The 24,872-nt window shown below is 35.5% G+C and overlaps 1 long non-coding RNA gene and 1 pseudogene across 2 annotated transcripts in view; both read left to right on the top strand.

Moving 5' to 3' along the window:
- Window positions 1-12,190, top strand: part of LOC134476055 (uncharacterized) — a 30,588-nt gene extending 18,398 nt beyond the window's left edge. For both annotated transcript variants that reach the window (XR_010047496.1, XR_010047497.1), the window contains exons 5-7: window positions 8,718-8,861; window positions 10,320-10,371; window positions 11,712-12,190. This is a non-coding gene — a long non-coding RNA (uncharacterized LOC134476055). The remainder of the gene's footprint in view (window positions 1-8,717; window positions 8,862-10,319; window positions 10,372-11,711) is intronic.
- Window positions 12,191-23,486: 11,296 nt separating this feature from the next.
- The window catches only part of LOC100731318 (zinc finger MYM-type protein 5-like), a 99,612-nt pseudogene continuing 98,226 nt past the window's right edge, over window positions 23,487-24,872 (top strand).

The following is a 24,872-nucleotide window of genomic DNA, read 5'->3' on the forward strand; positions in this document are numbered from 1 at the left end:
TCCCAAGGCCTCAGGGCAGGCAGTGTTCTGGGAGACCCCTGGTCCTTACTCTGTATTTCCCTTGGCCTTACTGCTGTCCTGTGCTAGCCACTGCCTTCTTTAGACTGGCTCTAGCGATCCACTCTGCTTCCAGATCAGCCTTGTCCAGATCAGATTTCTGGGTCTTTTCCTTCCAGTTTCCATCCACTGTACACACCCAGTCTAACCCATCTACCTCTATTTTCAGTTCTACTCATAGTGGTCTCTTACTTTTTAGTATTTGCATTGATGCAAAGCATTCTAGTCTCTTTCTCATTGCTATAATGAAATACTTAAAGCTGGGTATTAAAAAGAAAAGAGGTTTAATTTGGTCACAGTTTTGCAAGCCCAGTGCCCAGGATTGGGCAACCTCATCTGTTTAGTCTCCGGCCTGGACCTCCTTATCTGATCACAACATGGCAGAGAAATAGAACAGAACTAGCCATGTGCAAAAGGGACCCCACGGGGATGGTTTCACTTTATAACAGCCTGCTCTACAAGAATTAATTCTTTGAGTCTAGCATTAACTGCTCCCAAAGGTGGGGCCTCTAGTGACATAATTACCTTAGGCTAGCCTTTCCTTTCACCAGCTCCATGCCTACGTCTCCACTATGATGGGGACCAATTTCCTATCACAGAAACCTGTGGGGACACACTCAACCACACCCAAACTGAAGTATACAGAAACACGTGCTCTCATTTCCCCTCTAATGAAATCAGAAAATTAATGAAAGAAAACATGGATATGACCAGGAAATTCAAACATTTCAGAAGAGGATGCCAGAAAATGTTACTTTCCCATCTTTCAAGTTTTTGTTCCCGAGGTTGTGTTATTAATAATTTCTTGTGATTCCCTCTAAGAAAACTTGTGTAGGAGAATGTTACATTCTAGGATAAAGGAAGATGGAGTGGAAAGGTGAGCATGAGGGAAGAGGGAAGGGGTTTGAAAAGCAAACAAGCTGAAATACGTACATGTAGCCACTCTCCAATACACTGTACACTGTGAATTGCCAGCACATGCAAAAATAAATAAAAGGAAAAAAAAAACAGAGATAGAGACAAGCAAGAGCGCTACATTTTCTATCTTGGGTCAAACTTGTGAATTTATGTTTTGAAGACAGTCCTCCAGGCAAGAAAATTCTCATATTTATTTGGAGTTTTTAAAGACTTTAGGCAGTCTTCATACCTTCCCTGTTTCTGGTTATTCTTCATTTTCAAATTTTGATACTGTGTTTTTCTCCTTTGGTTAAAAGTCTTCAGTAAGTTACCTGCGATAATTACTATTTTGTCCCTTTTTGGTGGTTTTTGAAATTTGTGCCTTTTCCTTCTCCTTTTTATTCCATTGATTTAGATTTTTGAGAGTTTTTGGCGCGATAAAATAGAGAATATAAAGTTAAAAATAGCCTTTATTCCAAGGACGTGGAGAGGAGTCCATGACCACTGGCGGCCTGGCTTCCTCTGACCGGACCATGGGATATGGGATACACATATAACCTCTCTGACAGGGGGTGACGCCTAGGGCCAGCATTGATGACGCCCCAGGAGCTAATCGGAGATTTCTTTCAGCACAAACAGGAAGGGGAGTCGCAATTAAGGTTGAGGAAGAAACAGAAAGTGGTAGGTAGGTGTTCCTGCTTTGGTCTTCTGCCAGGTTAGATCACTGCCATAACCGTACAGTAATTTGTACTAAGGCAAGAACCTTTCAATTTTGTCTTTGTGGTTTAGTCACTTTCTTTTTGCTAAAACACAATACCTGATGCCACAACTTAATTTTATTTTGGGTCACATATTTTAGAGATTTTAGTCCCTGCCTGGCAGGATCAAATGCAGAAAAAGGCGTGGCAGAAGGGCCTGGGCGTGCACATCACTGCAATTGGAAGGCAGAGAGTGAAGGGAGGGCTCAGGGAGTGAGATGTGTTCTTCAGGGTTACACCTCTCACCAGCGGCCTCATCCAATCAGCTCCCACTTGTAGTAGCATAGCCATGACCCAGTCTCCTCCTGAAAGCCCCACCTCCACCTCCAAACCTGTAGGGATCTGAATGGGGCTGTTCTGCCTGGACCATAGCACTGTTACTTTCTTCTGTTCTTTAACTTAATTTTGTTATTTTCTTACTTCTGGTCATTCTTTTGCTTTAATTCTTTTATGCATAATAGTTATACGTATATACATATGTAGGACTTTCTCATCATTTGTTTTAATATTTAGTGTTTCAATGTTAATAACTGGCTAAATCTGCAGTTATTGTTATGGTTACTTCTTTGGTTCTAGATATTTTATAGTATGCAGTGTTAAAATTTCTAGGTGATTGTAGTTTTTCTTCTTGATATTGGTTATTGCTTTTTAAGTTTTATGCATGACCATGCATATATAATATATATTGTATATATCAAGGATGTTTTCTATACATGACTTATTTTAATACGTGGCCAATTTCTTTATAAATGTGTGTGATTGAAATGAAGCATATTATTTATTAGGAGTATAACAGTTAATTTATTTTTATTATTTTGTCTTCAATGTGGTTCAGAACTTCAAATTCTTACATATCTACATTTAATTTTTTTCTAGAAGTTTTGGCAGTTTATGCATTTTTCTTGTTATTGTTGCTTTGCTGTGTTATTCATTGTGATATTATTATTTAGGCAATGTTTCGCTGTTAATTAAATTTACCAGTTTCATGTGTTTTGCTTTTAAATGTCTTTTTAATATATTCAAATTTCTCTTTCATTAATATTACACCTTCAGATTTCTTATTAATATTTTTCCACAGAACTTGAGCCAGTTAAATATTTTTACTTTAGGGAATCGAACTCAGGACCTTGCACTTACCAGGCAGGCGCTCTGCCGCTGAGCTGTATTCCCAGTCTTCTTACCGATACTTTTATAGTCTGTATTTGTACAAGTTTTACAAGTTTACCTTGTCAGAATTCCTTTATGTTATATGTGTTCTATTCAACATATATTTGTTTTTGTTTTACCCATTCTGTGATAGTCTTATGCATTTTCATTTGCATGTTGATAATTTTGAGAAAAACATTGTTTTTACTTAGTGTTGTCATGTTGATGTCTTTTTCGGCTTTCAGTACTGCGAATTCAATTCAGGCTTTAAACGTAGTAGACTAATTTCATTTTACTAAAGTGTTTTGTATTTGCATTTTTGATACTATCAGTGCTTGGGCAAATTATTTAGCTATGCTAAAAGTAAATTATTATTTACTTTTATTACTTACACTTTTTTCACTCTTTGATTTTACCATGGTACATATTTGCAAGTTAGCTAGCCTAAGGAATAGGAACAAAAGACAAGAAATCAATTTGCTTGCTTAATTCATGCACAATCCATAGGCGTTTCTGTGAAAATGTGCTTAAGTCAATGAATTCCTCTCAAAAATACAAAACTAATGTGGAGTTGAGCAAATCTAGTATGAAAGTAGCAGTTCCTATGGGGAAAAAGTAAAGTAAATTTTACAAAAAGCATTGAGAGCTTGTAAAGAACTACATTCCCATCGTGAGTTGGCACAAACCAAAAGCCCTGGCTAAGAACAAGTAGCACCACTACTTGTAAGTCTGCGGTCAGCTGGAGGCTTCTCATAGTCTTAGCAAGGCTCCACAGTGTCTGTGTTCATCCATGATCCAGCTGGGCAGCTCTGATACCTTGGGGGACCCTGTCACATTTGGAACACAGATGGCTATAGCCTGATCTAGGGTAACCTCAGGCACTTAAATGTGGCCTCATCTTCTAGTAGTCTGCTTGGGACTTGTTTCCAAGATGCTGATATGACTCCAAAAGAGAAAGTAGAAATACAAGTTCCAGACTCAGGCTAAAAACCAGTTTGCCCTCATTTCTGACACCACCTGTTTGTCCAACCAAGTGCAACAGCCATTTCATACCCAGGAGGTGGGAAACGCTGCTGAGTATAAAGTCACATAGCAAAGACCATAAAGACTAAAAAATGGAAACACTTTGGCAATGCACATTCCACTTTGGGTGAAGATCCCTGATCTGAAAATTCGAAATTCAAAATGCTCCAAAATCCAAAACACCAACCTGAACGATATCACAAGAGGGCATTCTATACCATGAAATGTTGTTTAGTGCACACAATTAAAGATAATATATAAACTTAACTTCAGCCTACATGTATAAGGTGTATATGAAATGTAATCCAATTTCTTGCTTAGACTTAAGTCTCAGCCCAAAGATATCTCGTATGTATGTACAAATATCTGAAATCTTAAAAAGTCGGATTTCCAAAATGCCTGTGTTCCCCAGTGTCTAGGAGGTGGGGTGTTCTACTTGTATTTGGAGTTACACCCTTTTGTATTTGTGCCTCCTGTCTCATGCCAGCATTGCCATGTCGAAAAGTTTGATTGTCTTTTATACTCTGGGATTATCAAAAATATTTACATGGCAATTTATAAACGTTGCAAGAGTCTATGTTTTTCAGACTTAAAAAAAATATGTTTGGGGGCTGGGGATTTAGCTCAGCGGCATAAGCACCTGCCTTGCAAGCAGGCAGTCGTGAGTTCGATCCCCGGTACCAGTAAAAAGAAAAAAGAAAAAAAATATGTTTGGAGAAAATTCATATTTATTCACATTTGTAGGAATTTGTAAAACAACAGCATAATTTAAAAGTGATAGAATTTATATAGCTACTGGTAAGCCTTACTATATTTATGACCATTTTCATGAATTTCTTATTTTCTCCAAAAGATTAACTTATATATCTGAAATTTGTGAGCCTATAAACACAGTACCAAGATTCTATCAAAGTTATGTTTACATTATTTTTCTCAGTCATACTATAAGCACTCTCCAGTTGAATAAATCTAGCTGTAAAGAACATAAACTCTAGAAATACAAAGATTTTCCTAATGTATTTGTTTAAATTTGGCATGGCAACTTTATAAACATGAACCTTATTCAAAGAGATATCTGTGATTTGGTTCTTCTGAAATTGTCACGTCAAGCAATTACATGAAATAATACTGTTTCATAAAGATATTATCAAGTAAAATTGCTAGGGATCAAAACTTAAGACTAAAAAAGAATTCCAAGATAACAGTCATTTGTTATTTGCTTGCTTCTTATTTGGCAAACCACTTAACAAAGCAAAATGGAGAACTGGAGTATTTCTTACTCTAACAGTACTATTCGAGTGATTATTAAGAAACCTTGATGTGTTTGTTTATTGAGATAATCACCACATATCATAAAATGAAGAAAAAAGTCACTTGCTTCAGTAAGATACCTTCTTTGAGGTTAATATCTATTTGGTGGTATTGTGGAATGGAAATTTTGAAATAATTATGGCATCCCAAATTATTGAAACAATTTAAACAGTCAATTGATTGTGTTTATTATAATCTTTCTCAGTTTGGTGGTCTAAGGAAAGTTAATTAATGTAGAAGTGATATTAGCCATTTATCCATAAATTTAAAAATGCACTCTACTTTTAGTGTCCTGTGATTACTAATTAAAGTTAAATTATGATTTTTAATTAATATCTTGAATTGTATTCTCACATATAATTTAATCAACACATCAGCCTACTAGTGATCTAGGCAGGTTTCCCTAAGTGAAGTGTAGACTTGTGAGTTACACAGTTTGCCCAGATTTGCAGTCAATCTGTGGTAGACGGAGCATGTTACCTTCCTCATAGCTCTTGACTATTATGACAGCACTGGTATTTGGCCCCATGAGAGAATTTAGCCATCATCAGGGATGATGGAGGGGGAGGAAAGACTTCAAAGGACAATTTCTAGCTTTGTGATATGGCCACAGAAAGGAGTTATTCAATCCCCAAACACTTCTCTCCCTTGACTCCCTTGAACTGATCTCTTTAATTGGAGTCGTAGAACACCTCAAAATATAAGGCATGTGGATTTCAAATCCTATATTAAAATTCACCCTAACACTGTTAAGCCTGTATTTTATTTCACTTAAGAAATAATAATACTGATAATATTACTGATTATAAAACAGTTTATTTTCTTACTATATCTTATGTGTACACTAAATTCTTATTCACCAAAGATTCATCACACCGCCTCATGACTTCCAAGGACAGAGGAGCCTTTTCACCATGCTTCTGTTGAATTGAGTCATATGACTTTCTTTAGCCAATGAAATGTGACTCAAAATATAATACACCAAATCTAAGCCCACATTTTAAGAATCAACACACATGCCCCTCTCTTCTTCCTGTCCTCCAGCAATACATTACTAAGAGCTCAAGTAGCAGCCAATCCAAAGAAGTGAAGGATTTGTGGACCATATATGGGTCCAACCTGCAGCTTAAAGCCCAGATTTACCATGTCCAGCCTAAACCAACTGAATCACAGCAAAACAGTGAAATTCTTGGTAGTGAGCCTGGAAGGACAGTATGCAAAATGCTAAGGATACTAGATTAAGATATTCACTTTATTTCAGTATACTCAGAGTTATAAGTCCATAAGCATAAAAACAAGTATGCTTATTATGTTCTGCTAATATTCTGGGAGCAACCTACAGACCATGGTCAAAGACATCAAGTGGAATTTATTTCTATAACTCTCATAATAAAAGAAAATCATGATTTCAGTTTGGCACTAATGCTTGGAAATTGCATGAGGAAATTTGAAGGGTGAGTGAGGCTATGTAAAGAAGTCAGGGTTGAACATTTAAAGCATGATAGCTTCATGCTCATGGGAAGTGGTGAATTAAAATCTCTGGGAATATGGGGATACCTAGTGGAGGAGTCTTCCAGAAAAGCAATCACAGTTATAAATATTCTGAAATTGTTTCCTGTTCTATTTGGTTCTTTGGATGAAAGTCTTCAGATGAAGCCATAAGTTTATTGCTGTGTTTCCTTAAAAGTATCTAAATAGCTTTCTTTTTAAAAAATGACTGCTTTGGGACATCAAGTGAATTTTTGACTTATTCCATTAAATCTTGAAAGAAAACGTAGAAAATGTGCTAATGAATCTGTTATAAGTGGTTTTAAATCTTCCTCTGTGCCTATTGCAATTTGTAGGATTTTCTAGGATAATATGAAATTCTTATATGGTTATAACTACCAGGAACAGACCAAAGATCACAATTCAACAAGGACAATTTAGTGATGGGAAGTCTTCCATTTTTGCCTGTACATTGCAATCATCTAGGTTATTTTCAAATACCAGGACTTCACTCTAAACCAAAGAGTGAGTGACTGTCTGTGTAATTTTACTGTGCATCCAATGTTGAGACTGGGCATATAAATTTTATGTGCTTTTTGAAAATTCAGCCTGGAAAATTTCCCTACACAAAATCCCTCATCTATATTATCTCATATCACAGCCTAGCTGTTACAGTCAGCTCCTCAAAAAGAGAAAGAAGAGTCTACTTTACAAGCTCTGTATGTTAATAAAAAAAGTCAAATTTTCCAGGATTATAATTCATCTACATTCTTTTCTTTATTATTGTTTTATTTGTATGCAAATACATTTGATATAAAATTACTACCTTAATTATTTTAGGTGTACAGTTCAGTGGCACTGCTACATACATTTTTGTTGTCATACTATCATCACACCATCCATTTTCAGAACTCTTTATCATGAGCAACTAAACCACTGTATTAACTAGCTCCTATCCCTAAAACCATAATCCTACTTTTTGTCTCTATGATTTTGACAATTCTGAGTACTTCACATAAGTCAGGGACATAGAAATATTTGTCACTTATGACTGGCTTATTCTACATATCAAAATTTCTTTATTACCCTCAAGATTCATCTATGAATAAAATTTCTTTTTAAGGCGAAATCATGTTCCAATGAGTGCATGCACCAATTTTGTTTGTCCATACATCTGTGCACAGACATTTCTAACACTGGCTTATTTTGAAGACTGGTTCTATAAGCGTGTGAACAAATGTCTTTCCAAAACCCTGCTTTAGATTACTTTTGGTATATACTGAGAAGTAGAATTATTGGATCCTGTGGTAGTTGTACTTTCAAATTCATGAAGAACTGTTTGTCTTAGCCACTTTCCTCATCACTGGCACACAATAACCAACACCCACAACTTAGACGAAGTTTACTTTGCCTCACAGTTTCAGAAGCTTCAGTCCATAGCTGGCAAACTCAAATTCAGGAACAGCATGGTAGAAGGACCTTCCACAAGGAAATCTGCTCACACCAAGGCAGCCAGAAGTAGAGAGCAAAGGGAGGAGAGGGAGAGAGGCCTACACCCTTCTGGGTCACAACCACGGTGACCTACCTCAGGCCAGGCCCCGCCTACTAATAGCACACGCACTGCTGAACTCAATAATGGGTGAACCACTGATGAGTTCAGTTCTTCCATGGTCCAGTCACCTTTCAAAAGTCCCAAATTTGAACACATGGCAATTTAGGGAATACTCTATACCTAAACCATAGCACCATCATACTGCTTTCCGTAGTAGCTGCTTTACAATGTGTTAAGGGTATAACCACAAAATGTGGTAAACATTTAAATAAAATTTTTAAAAAGTATGACATTAATAAACACATTGCCATTAATCCCCTTCAAAATAGTTCTCATTTTGAACACAGTTATCCCTTTTCTCTGGCCACTTTCTTAAATACTTCTGGAAGTCCTCTTTAATGACCTCGATATTAAATTGATTCAAATGTTTAAGGCAATTTCTGTCAAGGATATCGCAGTGTGACCTCATTTGCTTTACTTACCAGATCTGATACTGTGCGACTTCTGGATCTTTCCCAAAGTCACAAGGACCATGAAAAGAAAATGTTTTGCATCTATTCAAGACATATAGGCACAACAGTACAACTAAAATCAGGAAAGAAGACTTCCAGAACTGCTCCAGACATGGGGTAAGTGTGTTCAAAGTGAGAAGGCATATTTTGAGGGGAATTAATGGCAATTTGTCTTTCACTATAATCTTTAAAATGTAAATATTCATCATTTTTATCACATTTCACACATTCCCACTAATAGTTCACAAGTGCTACACTTTCCCACATCTTTGTCAACACTTGTTATTTTGATAACAAGTGTTGATAAAGTGTAGACACACGAATGGTTATGAAGTGATATTTCATTGTAATTTTGATTTGCATTTCACTAACGGTTACAGATATTAAGTATCTTTTTTCATGTGTAGTGGTCATTTGTGTATCTTCTTTGGAGAAATGCCTATTCAAGTCCTTTGCCAATTTTTTAGTCAGTTTTTGTTGTTGCTGTTGGTAGTGGTGTGTTGAACAAGTTACACATTTGGGATACAAGCCTCTGTCAGATCTATATGGCAGGGTGCCTTCTCACTATATTATCTTTGATATATAGAAATTTTTAATTTTAAGGTAGTCCAATTTCCATATTTTAACTTTTTTCCTGTGCTTTTAGTGTCATAACCAAGAAATCATTCCCAGACCATCCATTTTATTTGAGCAAAATATGTCCTCTAAGGTGTAAAACACAATTTGCAATGTAAGTCTATAGATAGCCTGAATTAATTTTCTCATTCAGGATATTAAAAATGAGTAAAATTAAAGCTGGAAAACTCTGAGGTTTTATTGAAAATTTGATTTTTAAAAACGTACAATTTTATTTTTAAAACATGCTACATTTTATTAACCAGCTGATTACTTTGCTTGAGGTTTCTAATTCATCTCTAGTTCGTGGATCCTTTCAAATTGAAACATCGTATGAACTCTTTTGAAGTCAATGTCTAAGTATTATGTGTCTTTCTTATGCCAAGCTGCCTAGTGCTGTAACAAAGAGCAGTTTCTCAGTATACCTTACAATAATAAAATAATAGCCCAAGAGTGCCTATTGCTGTTGGTTACACTGTTTATTTACTGTACGGGTGCACAAATTAAGTTCCTAAAGGAAAAGTAATTTAAGTGATCATTACTGAGTACAGGAAGATGCTGTCCCTGTTCACTGAGTAAGACTACATGAGCTTAGCAGTCTGGACAGTGAGGATGTGTCACATTTTAATTTTGAACACTTTAATTGTGTAATTTGATCATCACAATTTAGTTGCCAGGGAAACACTGGGATAAATGTTGGTTCACCAAGAAAATTTCTTTCAAGAGATCCTCCTTAATTCTATAATTCTCATGAAAATTGACCCCTGGTGCCTCTAGGGCTCCCGTATCTCATGCATCTCCTGGCATTATCACACTGCACTGTAGGACGCTGAGAGAACCCCTGGGGTTAGTCGCCTTCTTGCCGGAACATATTTTTAATCTCACTGTGCTTGTTAAAACTTGCAGCATCTTAAACTTTCAAGAGCTGAAGTCATTGGTTTCATGTGCCCTCTTTTTCAGACGCAAAAATGAAGGCCTAAGAGGGCAACAAGTTGACACAACTAACCTGCCAGTAAGTGGGATCATCCAGATTCTAATAGGACTCCCTGACGCCAGACCCAGGGACTGCCTGTCCCCAGCCCTACTTCTCTTTTAGCTGAGATCACTGCCACCAGAATGGGATGGTTGAACCCTTCCCCAAATTTCCCCACTCTCAGCTTTCTCAAATAAAATGAGTTGTGTTCTGTACAGATTAACATAGGCTACTACTACGAGTATTGCTGAATAATACAATATTCACAAAAATTTATATTAACAGTTTTCTAAATTGTTCAGATTCATCCAAACTTTCAACTAACATCATTCGCTGGGAAATTATGGTCATCTATGAGAGTCATTGGGATTAAATTAAATTTTTGATGTGAGATGAAACGGGGTCAGTGCATTAGAATTACTTTTTAATAGTTATGAATGCACTAATAGAATTTTGCTCTTTGATGCAAATTGGCAATGCTCCCAGTCTTGAGGAAGCTTTAAAAGAATGAATTTCAAAATTCCCCATGTATAACAAATGCGTACAAAAAGTCACAAAGGGAAATTAAGATTCTTTTATTAAAGTACACAATAAACTACAGATTTATCTTACTATTATGATTTTAAATGGATCTTATTTATACTGAAAGAGTGAAACTTTGATGAATGATTTGAATAGGTAGTAGAAAATTTATAAGGAGAAAAGTATGTCTTTCTAAAAGTTTATAAAACCAATGAAATCATTATACTTGGTCAGTTATATTCTGGAATACTTAACTATATTCTGGATTACTTAGCAAAACTAGGACAAAGAGATGGAAGTTTTAAAGACTCAAATTTCCATTGGATAATACTATAAAGCACTTCTGAACAACAGGCTGCCTTGTGAGATAAAAAATAAAACTATGTCTCATACAAAATACTTAAGTGGATAGATGGCCATCTTTCAGGGATATTACAGATGAGATATCTTAATAGGATGAAACATGTACCAAATGATTCTCTAGGTCATTTTGTATTTAAAACTCTGCTGTGATCATACATAAAATACAACTAAAAGTGTTTGTGATAAATAAGGTGTCATAGATACGATTCCTTGGCTAAGTGAGTTTAGAATTTAACAGAAATAAATGTAAGTTTCTGGAGTACACATAGAGGCTAAGGGACCATCACAGCTTTAGGTGCAAAAAGGACCTCAAGTAGAGCTGAAGGAACTAGAAAGGTGGGACAAACTTAGACACAGCCGACGTGGTGACTATATGCATCAAACAGGAGTATGGTGAAGATTGGGGATTCACTTCAAAAGGAATTTGAATTGTAATACATTTTCATTATCATATTTTATCAGACTCATACCATGACTTTAATTCTTTATTTTAGGAACAGATAGAAGACAAGAGAACTATGGAACAAATGGCAAAGATCATACTAGGACACGTCATCAGGGTACACCCAGAACCCATTACCTATGAATGTTAGCACAATTGAGCATGCCTTGTTTTAGGTATCCAAGAGCTTCTGCACTGTCAGTGTAAATGTTTGGCTTGGAACCCTTCAGTGTAATCAGGTCCAGAGCTCAGATATTGTCACTCTTCACTCTCATACATATTTTTCTTCCTTATTCTTCCATGCCCCTTAGTTCTTTTGCTAGGATGTCTGACCTCAGGCAGTTCTTCCCATTCAGGATTTATTCTTCTGCTCCCTTGGAAACAAAATTTACCATAGCTGTTTCTCAGCTCTCTGGGCCCTTTAGATACAATGTGGACTGAATTAATGGCAAGATTGAAAGACAAATAGGAAAGAGTCTCTGTATTTCTTCAATGATATCTGTAATAGCCAATTTTTTTTTTTAGAATAAAAGCCATTTGATAATGTACTACTTCTGTAACTGAAAACCAGCGATTGAAGGCACTAATTTAAGACATATTTAGCAATATATGCCATATTCTGCAGTTATGTAACAAAGAGAATTTTTAAATTTTCTATTTCTTGTTAAGTAGATATCGGTTAACCATTTTTTTCCCATGAAGGAGCTACTGTACTTTTCAATGCATACTGTGACTGAAACATGGGTATTCCTTTACTGAACTTGATTCATGGTTTTCTAAAAATTTAAACATTTATTGTCTGTGGGGCTAAATGATTACTTTTTTCCTACTGGTCATAGTTTTACTATTTTTGATGAGTTTATTTAAATGTTACATGGAGGCTAAAATTTTTAATTTTTTTCAATTTTGGGGGGAAGTAAGATCTTAAAAATATTAAAATTACAAGAATGTAAAAGATTTAACAGTGAATGAAATTATAACAACTGCAACTTGATTTAAGATGTAGTCACAACTGATAAAATTGAATCAATTAACTGTAGACATTTGCGACCAAAAATCTATGCACATATAATAAAGCATAGAGATATTTATTTCACACAAATTCATGTGGGCTAACCATGTAACTAGAAAAACCTATTTATTTCCGCTGAACCAATGTTGTGAATAGAATAGAGAACCAACTAACACCAAACAATCCAGTTTTTGTCAATAGACAACACTAATGTTCTGTTTGCGATGAACTGTGTGTATACACACCAAACTAAAGAGAGCGTAGATCTGTGTTCTAAACATTCACACGCTCAAAAATGATTTTAGTTCCAAGACCATTCTGAAATATACTATCTACTTGAGAATGACTACTGATTTTCATTGCCACTGGAGTCAAAAAAAGAAAAATCATAAATGGCCAAAATACCCATTTTCTCAAACTTTTTCCCCTTCCAAACTGTTTAGCCAAATTGCTAAAGAAAACTAAAATAGAAATTTCTTTTCTTTTTTTTCCCCTTTGTCTGATTGATCTTGAGAGAGAAAATAACACAGGCAGAATTCTCTAGTTTTTGAATAAATAAGACTCTAAGCTGAATACAGAAACTGCAGTACCTACAGAGGCAGCCAACATCGTTTTTGAAAAAATGGAAGGCAGAGATATAATTGCCTTTCTCCTATTAGCTCAAAAATCCATGTTACTTACATTATCTCAGATCTGAAGATCTGACAAGCTCACCTGAAGAAAGAACTGTTGGTTGGTTGTGGATGGGATATGCCAAGCCTTCTTCTGTGGTTCTTCCACTGTGCTGGGCTCCTTCTGGGGTAGAAGACAGCATTGCTCTCCTTGCACAGAAAGGCCTTTTCTTGCACAGCTGCAAAATGGCCAGGAAGCAGCCTGCAGCTGACCTGCTCCACGTGGTCGGCAGGCATCTCCCCAGTAGCATGGGTAGAATCCAGCATTGCTCGAGTCCTATCTTGGTTGAAGTCACAATTTATTTTCATCTCTCTTTTGTAAATATAAAAAATGACTGAGATAAAAATACTGGTGGCTGCTATTAGGCAAACAGAATATAAGGTAATCACAACAGCTGATGCAAGCATGAGATCCACAACAAAAATGATCAGCGTTGCTAGCATTCTGCATTTCTCCTTGTTCACACAATGTATTTTAAAAATCCCAAAGGCAGTAACTATGCAATTGTGCCTTTAAAAAGTGTGGGCAGGAAGGGGGAACATTTCCAAACATGTTAAAGTGTGCTGTAATTCCTCCAAGTATCTACGGAAAAATCTAGTATAATGAAACTTTCAATTTCCCCACTAGTCCAAAACAGTGACCAAAGGTGAAGTATGCATTATTGCTTCATCATAAATCCTCTAATGGGACAGAAGTCCAAGGACTCTTTTTACCACTAACTGTGTAACTGATTCATTTGGATTATAATTTCCAAGGGCTAGAACCATACTAATGTGTATTTATAATACAGAAGGCTACTGTGGAATTGGAGGTTTCTTGGGAAATTAAATTTTACTAATCCAGTGTGAAGGATTAAGTGAGAACATACGTTTTTGAACATGCAAAGATTCAAAATGTTTAACTTCTTTTACATGTATTTTTTCTTTTCTTTAAATTATGAGAAAGTAGAATTCAATAAAGCATCTTCCCTATTAAAAGAGGAACAGTTGGCATGTAAGAAATTGTAAATTTGACCAATATGGTAATGAAATGAAATCCCAGAATGTCAGTTCAGCAGTACATACCAAAGGCAATAAATTCAAATTAGAAAAGGAGGTTAGAGAACTATCTGAAATAGTCTGTAAGAGAGCAGTGACTCTCCTATATTAGTGGTATGATTAAAAAGCATAATAATCTGAAAAAATAGCCAGGATATTTCTTAGTTAACAAGATAAATGAAAAGTAAAAGGAGATTACAAGAAGAACATAAAGTTGAGTAAGTCAGGGTCCTCAAGTTAAACAAACTAAACTGAAGCATAATTCTGAAAAATTGATGGAAAATGAGAAATGAGTATTCACTTTAATATTTAGAATCTTTCTTCTTCAAGTAGTAGAAATAGAGAGTACAGAATTATAATTCCAAATGTTCAACTATGCTGCTTGACTTTAATTTTTTGTAGTGCTGGGGATCAAACCGGGTCCTAATGCATACAAGGCAAAGGTTCTATCACTGTGCCACATCCACAGCCCTACAAGGAATATTTATAAACCCCAGGTTCTAAATGTCTACTAGTTTTACAATTCTAGGGACCTAAAACTACATAATTTATCACAGTAATAGGACAAAATATATACGTTATAAACTTACCAGTTTAAAAGTAGAGCTGACAGTAATTTGGAGGCATAGTGAGAGAGGCAGAGAAATCAAAGCAATATTAGCTTCTACTTTCATAAAGCTGGAATTCAAGGGATACTGCTTAACATAAATGTAAGAAATAAACACTAGATACAGCTTTAAAATAATAGAAGACTAGTGAGAAAGTTAAAAATACAAATCTAACAAGACTTGTAAGATAGAATTGATAATAAAAAAGTGTTAAATCTTTATTTCCATGTTTGAAACTAACAAATATCAAGGTAGATTGATAAGTATATTTTCTAGATCATCACTGTTGGATATGATAGCCACTAGTCACTGCAGCCATCAGACATTTTAAATGTGGTTATCCTGGATTAATATGCTAGAAATATGAAATATAGCCTAGATAAAAAGAATTTAAAATATTTATAAATTTTCTGTTTGATACAGGAGAAATATTTTAGATACAGGAGGTTAAATAAAAATATTTTTTACCTATTTCATTTTTAAAAATGTGTTCAACCAGACAAATTAAGTGTGGTACCTATTATGTTAGAATTAGCACTTATGTAGCATTTTCAAGCTAAACATAAGGAGAGCCCCAACCAAAAAATGTTGAAAAATAATTCTCCTTGGGAAGCAGGATAGTTGTGTGCTGGAGAAAGATTTTTTATTTTCATTTCTAAATTTTAAACATTAAAGTCCATCTATTATTCTTCAAATAATATTTTAAGAAATATGAATAAAATATCATATGTAATAAAGGTTATGACACATTTTTTAAAAGTACATTGTGTGCCAGCAATGCAATAAAAAGAAATGAAAAGAACAAAGGGAGGAGACTAATATGCATACAATGTAAAAAGAATACACCTATAGGAAAAAAGCTAAAAGGATTGGTAGGTTATTGAATAGGTATATATTATTGAAAAGTGACGTTATGATTATAAATGTATTATATTCAATTTAAAGCTGATTTTAGGAATCGAGTAGTATTCTGCACATTGCACTGAATAATAAAAGTAAAATAGGTGATAGCTGAAAGCCCTGTAATAGCAGGTATATCTGACTTTCTGTTTAAGAAAGATTGCATGCTCCAATTTAACTGGGACAAACATGACTGCAATTGTTCACTGTACCAATGGAGTGTGTCCTGAATTAAAAGAGCCAACAAGAGACTTCAGAATGAGTAAAGTTAAGTGTTCTCTCATCAATCCAACTCCCTCATTTTACAAAACTGCTAAAGACTTTTCTTGTGTTGCTACTTAGCAGAGGCAGGGAAAAAATTCATATTGTCTAAATGCAATTAAATAAAATGCAATAAAATCAAATCCACACAGGGAATTTAATAAAATCAAACGTATGTTCAGCATTTCTCAGACGTTACTTAGATAAAATGAAGTTAATATTTTATTAATTGGAAAAATATTGATTTCCGTCTTTCATATGGAGAGAATATTCTTTAACAGTCACATTGGGGAAAGTGTCTCTACTCCCTTAATAATTTGTTCCATGAAAAATGTGTGTACAATTTTCAGATGATGAGTGGGACTGCAACATCAATATTAACTAATTGTCCTTGTGAATCACTGTATTCAAGTTTTCTCTACTGTGATTTTACAAAAGAAAAATAAAAAGTACTTTACTTTCACTTTTAGATGTCTTTAATTTCTCATTAGCTTATCATTGCTTTGACTAAAACTTAATTTTTTGCTGATATTTGCATATGATGTTTTATGTTAGATTAATTTCCCCAGGAATTGAAGTAATTGTTAGTACATTTTAATAATTCTTTTCTCTTAAAGAATAAATTTTCATGGGAAACAGAGTAAAAAGGATTTGAGGCACTAGGGTTGCTGAAGAATATTAGGAACAGTGGACCTCAGTGAAGATTATGGCAAATCAATGGAGCAGATTTAAAACTCAGCACCTCAGTTTGTATGGAGCCTGGTCTTTTCATGTCCTGCTTTGTAGAACACTTGAATGATTGCAAATGTAGATTGATTTGTGATTTAGAAGTCAAAGGATTAGGAAAATCATTTTATCTACAATGCTGTCAGGCTGTTATCCTAGAATAGATTTATATAAAAATTGTTAGATCTAGATCTAGAAATGGCGGAAAACAGTGCTTTAATATATAAAGAGATTTTCTGCCATACATTTTCATTGATGATGAGCTTTTCCTTTTGCATGAAAATCAGATTTTATTTTTGACTGCCAAAAACCACACTCAACTATTCGTCCTAAGCAATCTCAAAATATATTTTTAATTAACTAAATGTATTTTAAACCAGTAGTAAATCAAGCCTTCAGTCAATTTGAAATCATGGTGGTTGACTATTGCATATATTAAAACACACACCTAATATATTTTACTTTTCAGAACATCAAATCTTATGAGACTAACTATAGCTCTCTTCACTTTTACCCCAAAATGAGTTGGGTAGAAATATTTTTAATTATGCAGTGTGTAGGCTTGATTTGTACATATTTGGACTCCCAATCCAATTGCTTCTTAACATTCCACCAATCTTTTTTTTTTCCATCACTGAAGATTGAACCTAGGACCTTCACACTGAGCTACCTCCCCAGTCTCTCCTTTATATTTTATATTTTGAGGCAGAGTATCACCAAGTCACCAAGTTGTCCTGGCTGGGCTCCAGCTTGTCATCCTCCAGCCTCATCCTCCTGTGCTGTGATGACAGGTGTGTGCCACAGGCTTCCATTAATCTTTAAGAGTCCAGGTAATGTGTTTGAAAAGGATTGTGAAGCACAAAGTTGTAAAGGAAACCTGAACTTTTGCCCGCATTGCAAAATAAGAAGCTATGTGACATAGGCCGTGCTGTATAGTGAGTACAGGGCAGTGACTACACCCTGGGCTTAGCAGCCCCCAGAGCTCTGCATTCTGTCCTCTCAAGTCAGCTAGCATAATCTGAAATGTCTTTTTCCAATGTATCATAGTTGAGAAGGGCCTGGAAGGGTTTCAATGTTCAGATAACTTTAACATTCTGTAATAGAATTAAGTGAGTCTCATGGAGTTTGTTTGCATTTCCACTGCAATAGGTTTGTCAGGTAAAGGCCTCGCTGGTCTAATGTAATTGAGTCTTCTGACTGTATTTTTGTTTCCACTATAGAGTGATCCTCTATCTTTGTAAAAGGCTTAAGACTTCCTGTACCATGGCCATCTTCATTGGCCACATGACTTGCTCTGAGCAATGAAATGTGGTCAGAAGCATCAGCTGCTCATTCTGAACTAAAGCTATAAGAATTATTGTGTGATATCACCAAGACTCTCTTCCTATAGTCTAAGTTGGCATATCCAGTCACTTAGATGGAGCTGATCATTCAACCATGGTTGAATGATCATTCAACCATGTCCTCCACATGGAGGAGTCAAAGCTGATCTTGTGAATGAACAAGAAGAAAACTGTTGCTATAAATTACTAAGATTTGAGGATGAGATGCCTTTTGTTATAGTAACCTAATTTAGTCTAAGATGACTGATATAATCAGCGTTCTTAGAAACTGCTTGAAAGAATAATCTAAGAAACATCAGAAGAGGTTTGGCCAATACTCTCATTTGTTTATGCCTCAAGAAGTCTTAGTTCCTTTATCTCTATGATACACTGCCTGACACAAGTCTAAGGAGGAAAAGTTTGTAAGGGTCATAGTCTGTAGAGGTTTCAGTCCATAGTGTGCTGGCTCCAAGGCAGGGAAGCATGACAGAGAAGACACAGCTCATGGTATGGCTGATAGGAAGCAGAGAACGACCAGTGCATTAAGGAGGGAAACAGACCCCGCCACACCATACTCACGGTGATCCACCTCCTCTGATGACTGCAAGAGATAGGATGTGGAAAAGCTGCCTGGAGAATATGGGGATCGATCAGTTTCAAGATCCCAGGGTAGAGTTAACTAGTTTTCAGGACTGTATTGTAGAACTTCTCATGGCATCACAGATGTGGATGGCACAAAGGAGACTGGATACTACAACAAGCCTGGTATCATACTTCACAGTAGCCCAGCCTTGGTCTTCCAGACACAGGGTATAGTTCTATTTTTGTTTTTTTTCTTCTTTTATTTGGCCCTAGTTTGTTCAGCAGAGCCAGCTCATACTACCACAAATCATCGAGATCCTATGTTCAAATTCAGTGCCACTTTGTACATATGCCTTTTTCTACAGTTAAGCATTCACTTTCATCTTTAAAAATGATGATGCATTGATTATATAACATTTTTAGACTTCCAGGATTTAGTTTCAAGTTAGTTTACTAGTTGCATGTCCCTGAGAAGCTATTTAGTCTTTTTCTACTTGTAATGTCTTGTCACAATATATTCATTGCAAAGATTAAACAATTTAATTGATGTCAATTCCAATAGAAATGCCTGAAATAATTAATTAATGTAAACTATTTTGGGTGTACAAAATTAGAAGGTGTGGAGAAAGAACTCTATAAGCTTTACAAAGTATAATTTTTGTTGTCCTTTGTGTCTCACTTTTTTGATACAATTTATTCTTTGATTGTGATTCTACAAAAGTTAGCAGTAATTTAATATACTTAATGGCTTACTTTGGTTACTCTAGCATCTTCTTGTAAGACCATTAGAGTAAAAAATGATTTGTCTCCACAAATCAATCTTAAGATGCATGCTTATTGTTACAAAATCTTTACAGTTTGGTTATTTGAGTCAAATTTTTTAATCCCAAAGTGACTTTGTTTCTATACATGGGATAGTAAATCCCATCATAGAAGAAAAAAATATATTCTCCACACACAATGTTTTAAGACTATTTTATGAACTATCCATATTGCTCTTTTCTTTTTTACAAACTAATGTTCCTTTTGAAAATGATTTTAAATTGTTCAACATTTTACTGAAAACATTTCCCCCACTCCTTTCCCTTCTGTTTTCCCCTTTTCTCTGTTTCTTGTTCCTCCTCCATTTGCAGATCTCTTTACTTCTCTTTAACCCATCTTCATATATGAAATTTTCATGTAAGAGAAATCATGCAGCATTTGATATTTAAGCTCATGTCTTCCTTATCTCACTTGAATTGAAAGAAAAGAAATGATGAAAATAGACCTTTAGCAAATGCAAATCAAATCACTATGTGGAGGCAGCAGTGAGGGATGGAAAAGGTAAGAGATGAAAAACAAACAAACAAAAAAAAAAAAAAACAGAGAAAAAGGGTTAAGCTGCATTATGTATATGCACCAATTCCCCACAATAATTGTTATCAGTATGTGCTGCGAACATATACTAATAAAATGTTTTTGGTTTTTTTTTTTGGTCTTTTTCCTTTTTATCAGTACCAGGGATCGAACTTATGACTGCCTGCTCTCAAGGCAGGTTCTTATGCCACTGAGTTAAATCCCCAGCCCCCTAATAAAATGTTTTTTAAAAGCCTTATTGAAGACTTTTTTTTAACCTTAGGATGTTAAAAAATTACTTCAATTGTTTTCCCAAATGATAACTACTGGGATATTTTTACCAAAAGTTGTAAAAAGATCAGTTTTCCACTATCCTCTATGTTTAAAGTCTTTTGCCCCTGAAGGAATTTACCTGTATTGCAGGGGAATAAGATGTCTTTTCAAATCAGATGAGAAATATCAGAGATCTGTGAAATCCTTGCAACCTGCATGTGAGGGTGATCTGTTTGCCACAGCTATGATCATGAACACAGAAACAGGCCTTCGGCTCAACTCAGTGAGACAGTGATCAAGGGAGACAATGAAATGACACTGCCATCTTTCGGAGAATGCAGGAGTTAAGGACATGCTCTGCTCTTGCGTTCTTTCTGACAAATATTTTCTCCCTGTGTCTTCCTTCTGTTTTCTCAGGGCCTTACACACAGCAATGGCACCACCTATTGGCCCATTCTTTCTACTGATTTGCTGTTGTGGGAGATTTTGGTGACTAGTCTGACAGACCCAGAGGAGCAGCTCATAGTGTAGCATTATGATAGTATTCGTATTCTTTACTGAGCACCTTTGACATACAGAACTTCTATGGCTGGTTCAATAAACTCTCCACTATTAAAAATATATTTTAAGATGAACCCTGTCTTAGCTCCTAAACTCTCTATTCTTCAAAATAACATGTTATGTAAGCACCACAACTAACAAACCCATTAGATTTACCGTTATACTGAGAGTAAATGAGCCACCTTAGGAAACATATTAACAGTTTAATAACTCTTGCAAATTTAACTAATCTACTTTGCCTTGATTTCTTTCACCTCTGCTTTCCTATATAGATTTAATGAATGTTGAGCTATAATTGAAATTAGCTGCTTCTTTGAATGTGCCTAGACTCTCCTTGGCTCCTGGATTCAGTAGAATATCAAAAGAACTTAACAAGTAAGCCCAAGATTCCACTTGACAAAAGCATGAGAATTCTGTTTTCTTCACGTTTGTTGAACTCTGAAGCTGATTAGCCAAGTGAAATACCAATTAAGATTATTTTGAAGTTGAATGCAGTGATTTTCAGATGAAGACTGACAGCTAAAAAAATAAAGTGAGTTTTAACAGTCTCACCCACAGCTTCCTGACATTTAGCTACAAAGAGCAATGACTCACACAAAGTAGAAACTGATAAATTTTTGAAAAACAAAAGAAAGGAAGAAGGAATGAATATAAGGGCCATCAAACCATAGCACATAAAGGTCACATTGAAGGCATTTATAATATTCTATTTTGAAATTATAATTTCAGCAATATATCTTGATTTCATGTTAATTTTTTTGAGGTAAGGTCTTGCTATGCTGTTTAGGCTGGCCTTGAACTTACTACATGGCCCAGATTGGCCTCCAGCTTTAGCAATCCTACTGTTTCTGCCTCCCAAGGGCTGGGATTACAGGCATATGCCATATGCCACTACAGTCAGCCTGCTTTCATGTTTAAATACTGTCACTATTCACTACTGATCATCTTATTTAATTTTTCTCTTCCTGAGTTCTTTTTTAAAATTACTCAGCTCCAAGAACAAATGAATTTCATCCCCAAGAAATTCATTTAAGAAAAGAATTAATAGGCATGAATACTTGTACACTTGAGGCTAAAAGGCTTGGTCTGTCTTTATACTTTAAAGACAATTTAAATGTTATAAAATTCTTGAGCCAAGCATTTCTCAACAGTTTATAAATTTTACTCTAATTTATTGCAATTGGATTATTTCTGAAAGGAAATAGGAACTATTATAAAGAAAATTTTACTCCTTGTAAGTAATTTGCACTTCCTGTCTCCAGTTTCTATGTGTATTAGTCAGCTTTCCATCAGTGCAACACAGTACATGCTGCCCACACTAAAAGGGGAAGTGACTGAATTTGATTCACAATTCCAGCATATTCAATTTGTGGTCAACTAGTTGCAAAGCTGAAACATCGTGGCAGAAAGGCATGAGAGAGCAAAGATGCTTAGCTCATGGAGGCAAGGAAGCAGAGTAGAGGAAGTGGATGGGGCAAGGAGCCAGACATAGTCCTCATGGTTGTACTTCCATAACCCTCCCAGACTTACCCAGAGACGTGCTCCACCAATACTCTGGGTGGCTCCCAATCCAATCAAGTTGACACAATTAAGAATAAATGTGATATCCCTCCTCTTGTTATTTATACATGCAAATACATCTCAGTTCCCAAATAAGCACAACCAAATATGGTACAGTTATTTTGCATATAATTAGTAACAATAATCCCTTCTCCAAAGTCTCAAAATTTCTAGCATTTTTCAAAACTCTAAGTCTCTTCTGAGCCTCAAGACAAACACTTAACTGTGAATCTCTGTAAAAAAAAAAAAAAAGTTACTTAAGCCCAAGATCCACTACGAGAAGGTAAATATTTGCATTACAAAAAGAAGAATAGAAGACGGAAAAGAATTGGACCAAAGAAAGGAAAATACTCTTGCAGCCAGCCTTACCCATGTCATAGCCTGAATACTGGACTGTCTTGAAATTCCTTCACTAAGTATATTTAGTCCACAGCCCTTAATCTCAATTTTCTGCAAGTCTCAGTACATAGTCAAAATGTAGTCATGTATACAGAGTATAATATACATGACCTCTAGGTCAATTGCCAGTAGTCTTACACCCAACTAAAACCTCCTGAGCCTGCACCTTATTGTCTGCATTCGTATTAGAATCTGATCTTTTCTGCTTCACCCAGAATCAACCATCAGACTCTTCCTGTAGTGTTCTAAGTCTTCTCAAGCCCAAATCTCCATTCCTTTCCAAAATCCCTCCCACAAACAAGGTCCAAAATCTTCTGAGCCGAATGGTCAAATATTGTCACAGCAACAACCCTACTTTTCCAGTGCCAGTTTTCTGTATTTGTTAGCTTTCCGATCACTGGGACCCAATACCTGCAACTTAAAGGAGAGAGGTCCAACTTGGTTTATAGTTTCAGTTCATCAGTGGCTGAATCCAAGGCAGGAACATAAAAATGGAAAGGTTTGGCTGAGCAAAAATGCTTAGTTCACGTTGGCCAGGGAAACAGAGCCCAGGAGAAAGGTGTGAGGAAACCCAAGGCCATGCACTCCCAGAAGGATGCTCCACCTACCTCTTGTGTAGATTCTAAAGCCAGTCAAGTTGACACAGTGAGGTTTAACTGTCACACAATGTGATTTCTTTTCAATCCCTGAGACGTTGTAATTTTACTAGTATATATGTTGCTGTCTGTGGTAGGCACAATAATGCCTGTGTTCCCAAAGATATTCTAGGACCCTTACCTGTGACTAAATTACTTGACTCAGAAAAGGGATTTAACAGAGGCAGTTGATATGGTAAGATTATTCTAAGTTAATAGAGAATATGTAATAACAGGGTCCTTAGAAGATGTCAGAGAAGAGAATGTGAGGACAAGGGAAATCTGATGATGATATAGAGCTCGCTTTGGATAGATGGAGCTCTCAAGAAAGAGTCTACCAGTCAGACAACCTCTCAAGGTTAGAAAATACAAGGAAATTATTTTTCCCTAAAGCCTCAAGAAAGAGCAAAGTCCTTCCACCATCGTGATTTTAGCCAAATGAGGCTCATTTTGAGAGTCTAACCTGTAAGATAACAAGTTTATATTGTTTTAAACTGAAAAATTTGTAATGACTTATTATAGCAGCAATAAAAACCAATACAGTACCCACATGTATTTACTATCCTTTGTATATCTTCTCTATATACGATCCCTCTATAGTTTTCGTTATTGTTATTAATTTTGTTTTATGGAATTTTTCTCAAACCTGTCCATCATGACCCTGACTACATTTTTAATCATGATGTTTCTAAGTTTACTATTAGCCTTTCCTCCAAGTTCATAATCTTTTATATTTCTAACTCATCTTTTTCTTTAAACTCTGAAAATTGATTTATCACTTTCTGTTGTCTTCCAATATCTGTTTGAACTTTTGTATCTTGTGTTGGATGCACCCCTACAGTGAGGAAAAGTCTTTCTTTCCTTTTCGTCTTTTTTCCTCCTTTCATTTTTTCTTATTATGTCTACAATTTGAGGGTGTAATTCCTCCCTGTTCCTTCCTCCTTTCCACCCTTCCCTCCTTCCATCCATCCTCTCTCCTTCCCATATTCCTCCTCCTTTTCTCTTTTTTTCTATTTTTCTTTCTTTCCTTGATTTTCTTTATTCTTATTATTTTATGAGAATAGTCATCATGTGTGTCATTTCTTTGAAAACATAGAGAAACATGCTTCTCTTGGACTTTTCTTATGAAATATTTTCTTTATCCTCCTATTGCTTATGTTATTTCTTCACCTCATTTATGTTTGGTAGTACCAACTGGCAAGTCTTAAACTGGCACTTAGTAACACTCCTCTTAAACTAGGACAGCAATGTACTAGATAATTTGGGGGGAGTGAATAAGGAATGTTCTGTGATGGAAACCTTTATTTCAACTGTATTCTTCTTAGTATGT

This window comes from Cavia porcellus, unplaced genomic scaffold (assembly GCF_034190915.1).
Source record: "Cavia porcellus strain 051 isolate PalLab524CR breed Dunkin Hartley unplaced genomic scaffold, mCavPor4.1 scaffold_5, whole genome shotgun sequence".
NCBI classification, from domain to species: domain Eukaryota; kingdom Metazoa; phylum Chordata; class Mammalia; order Rodentia; family Caviidae; genus Cavia; species Cavia porcellus.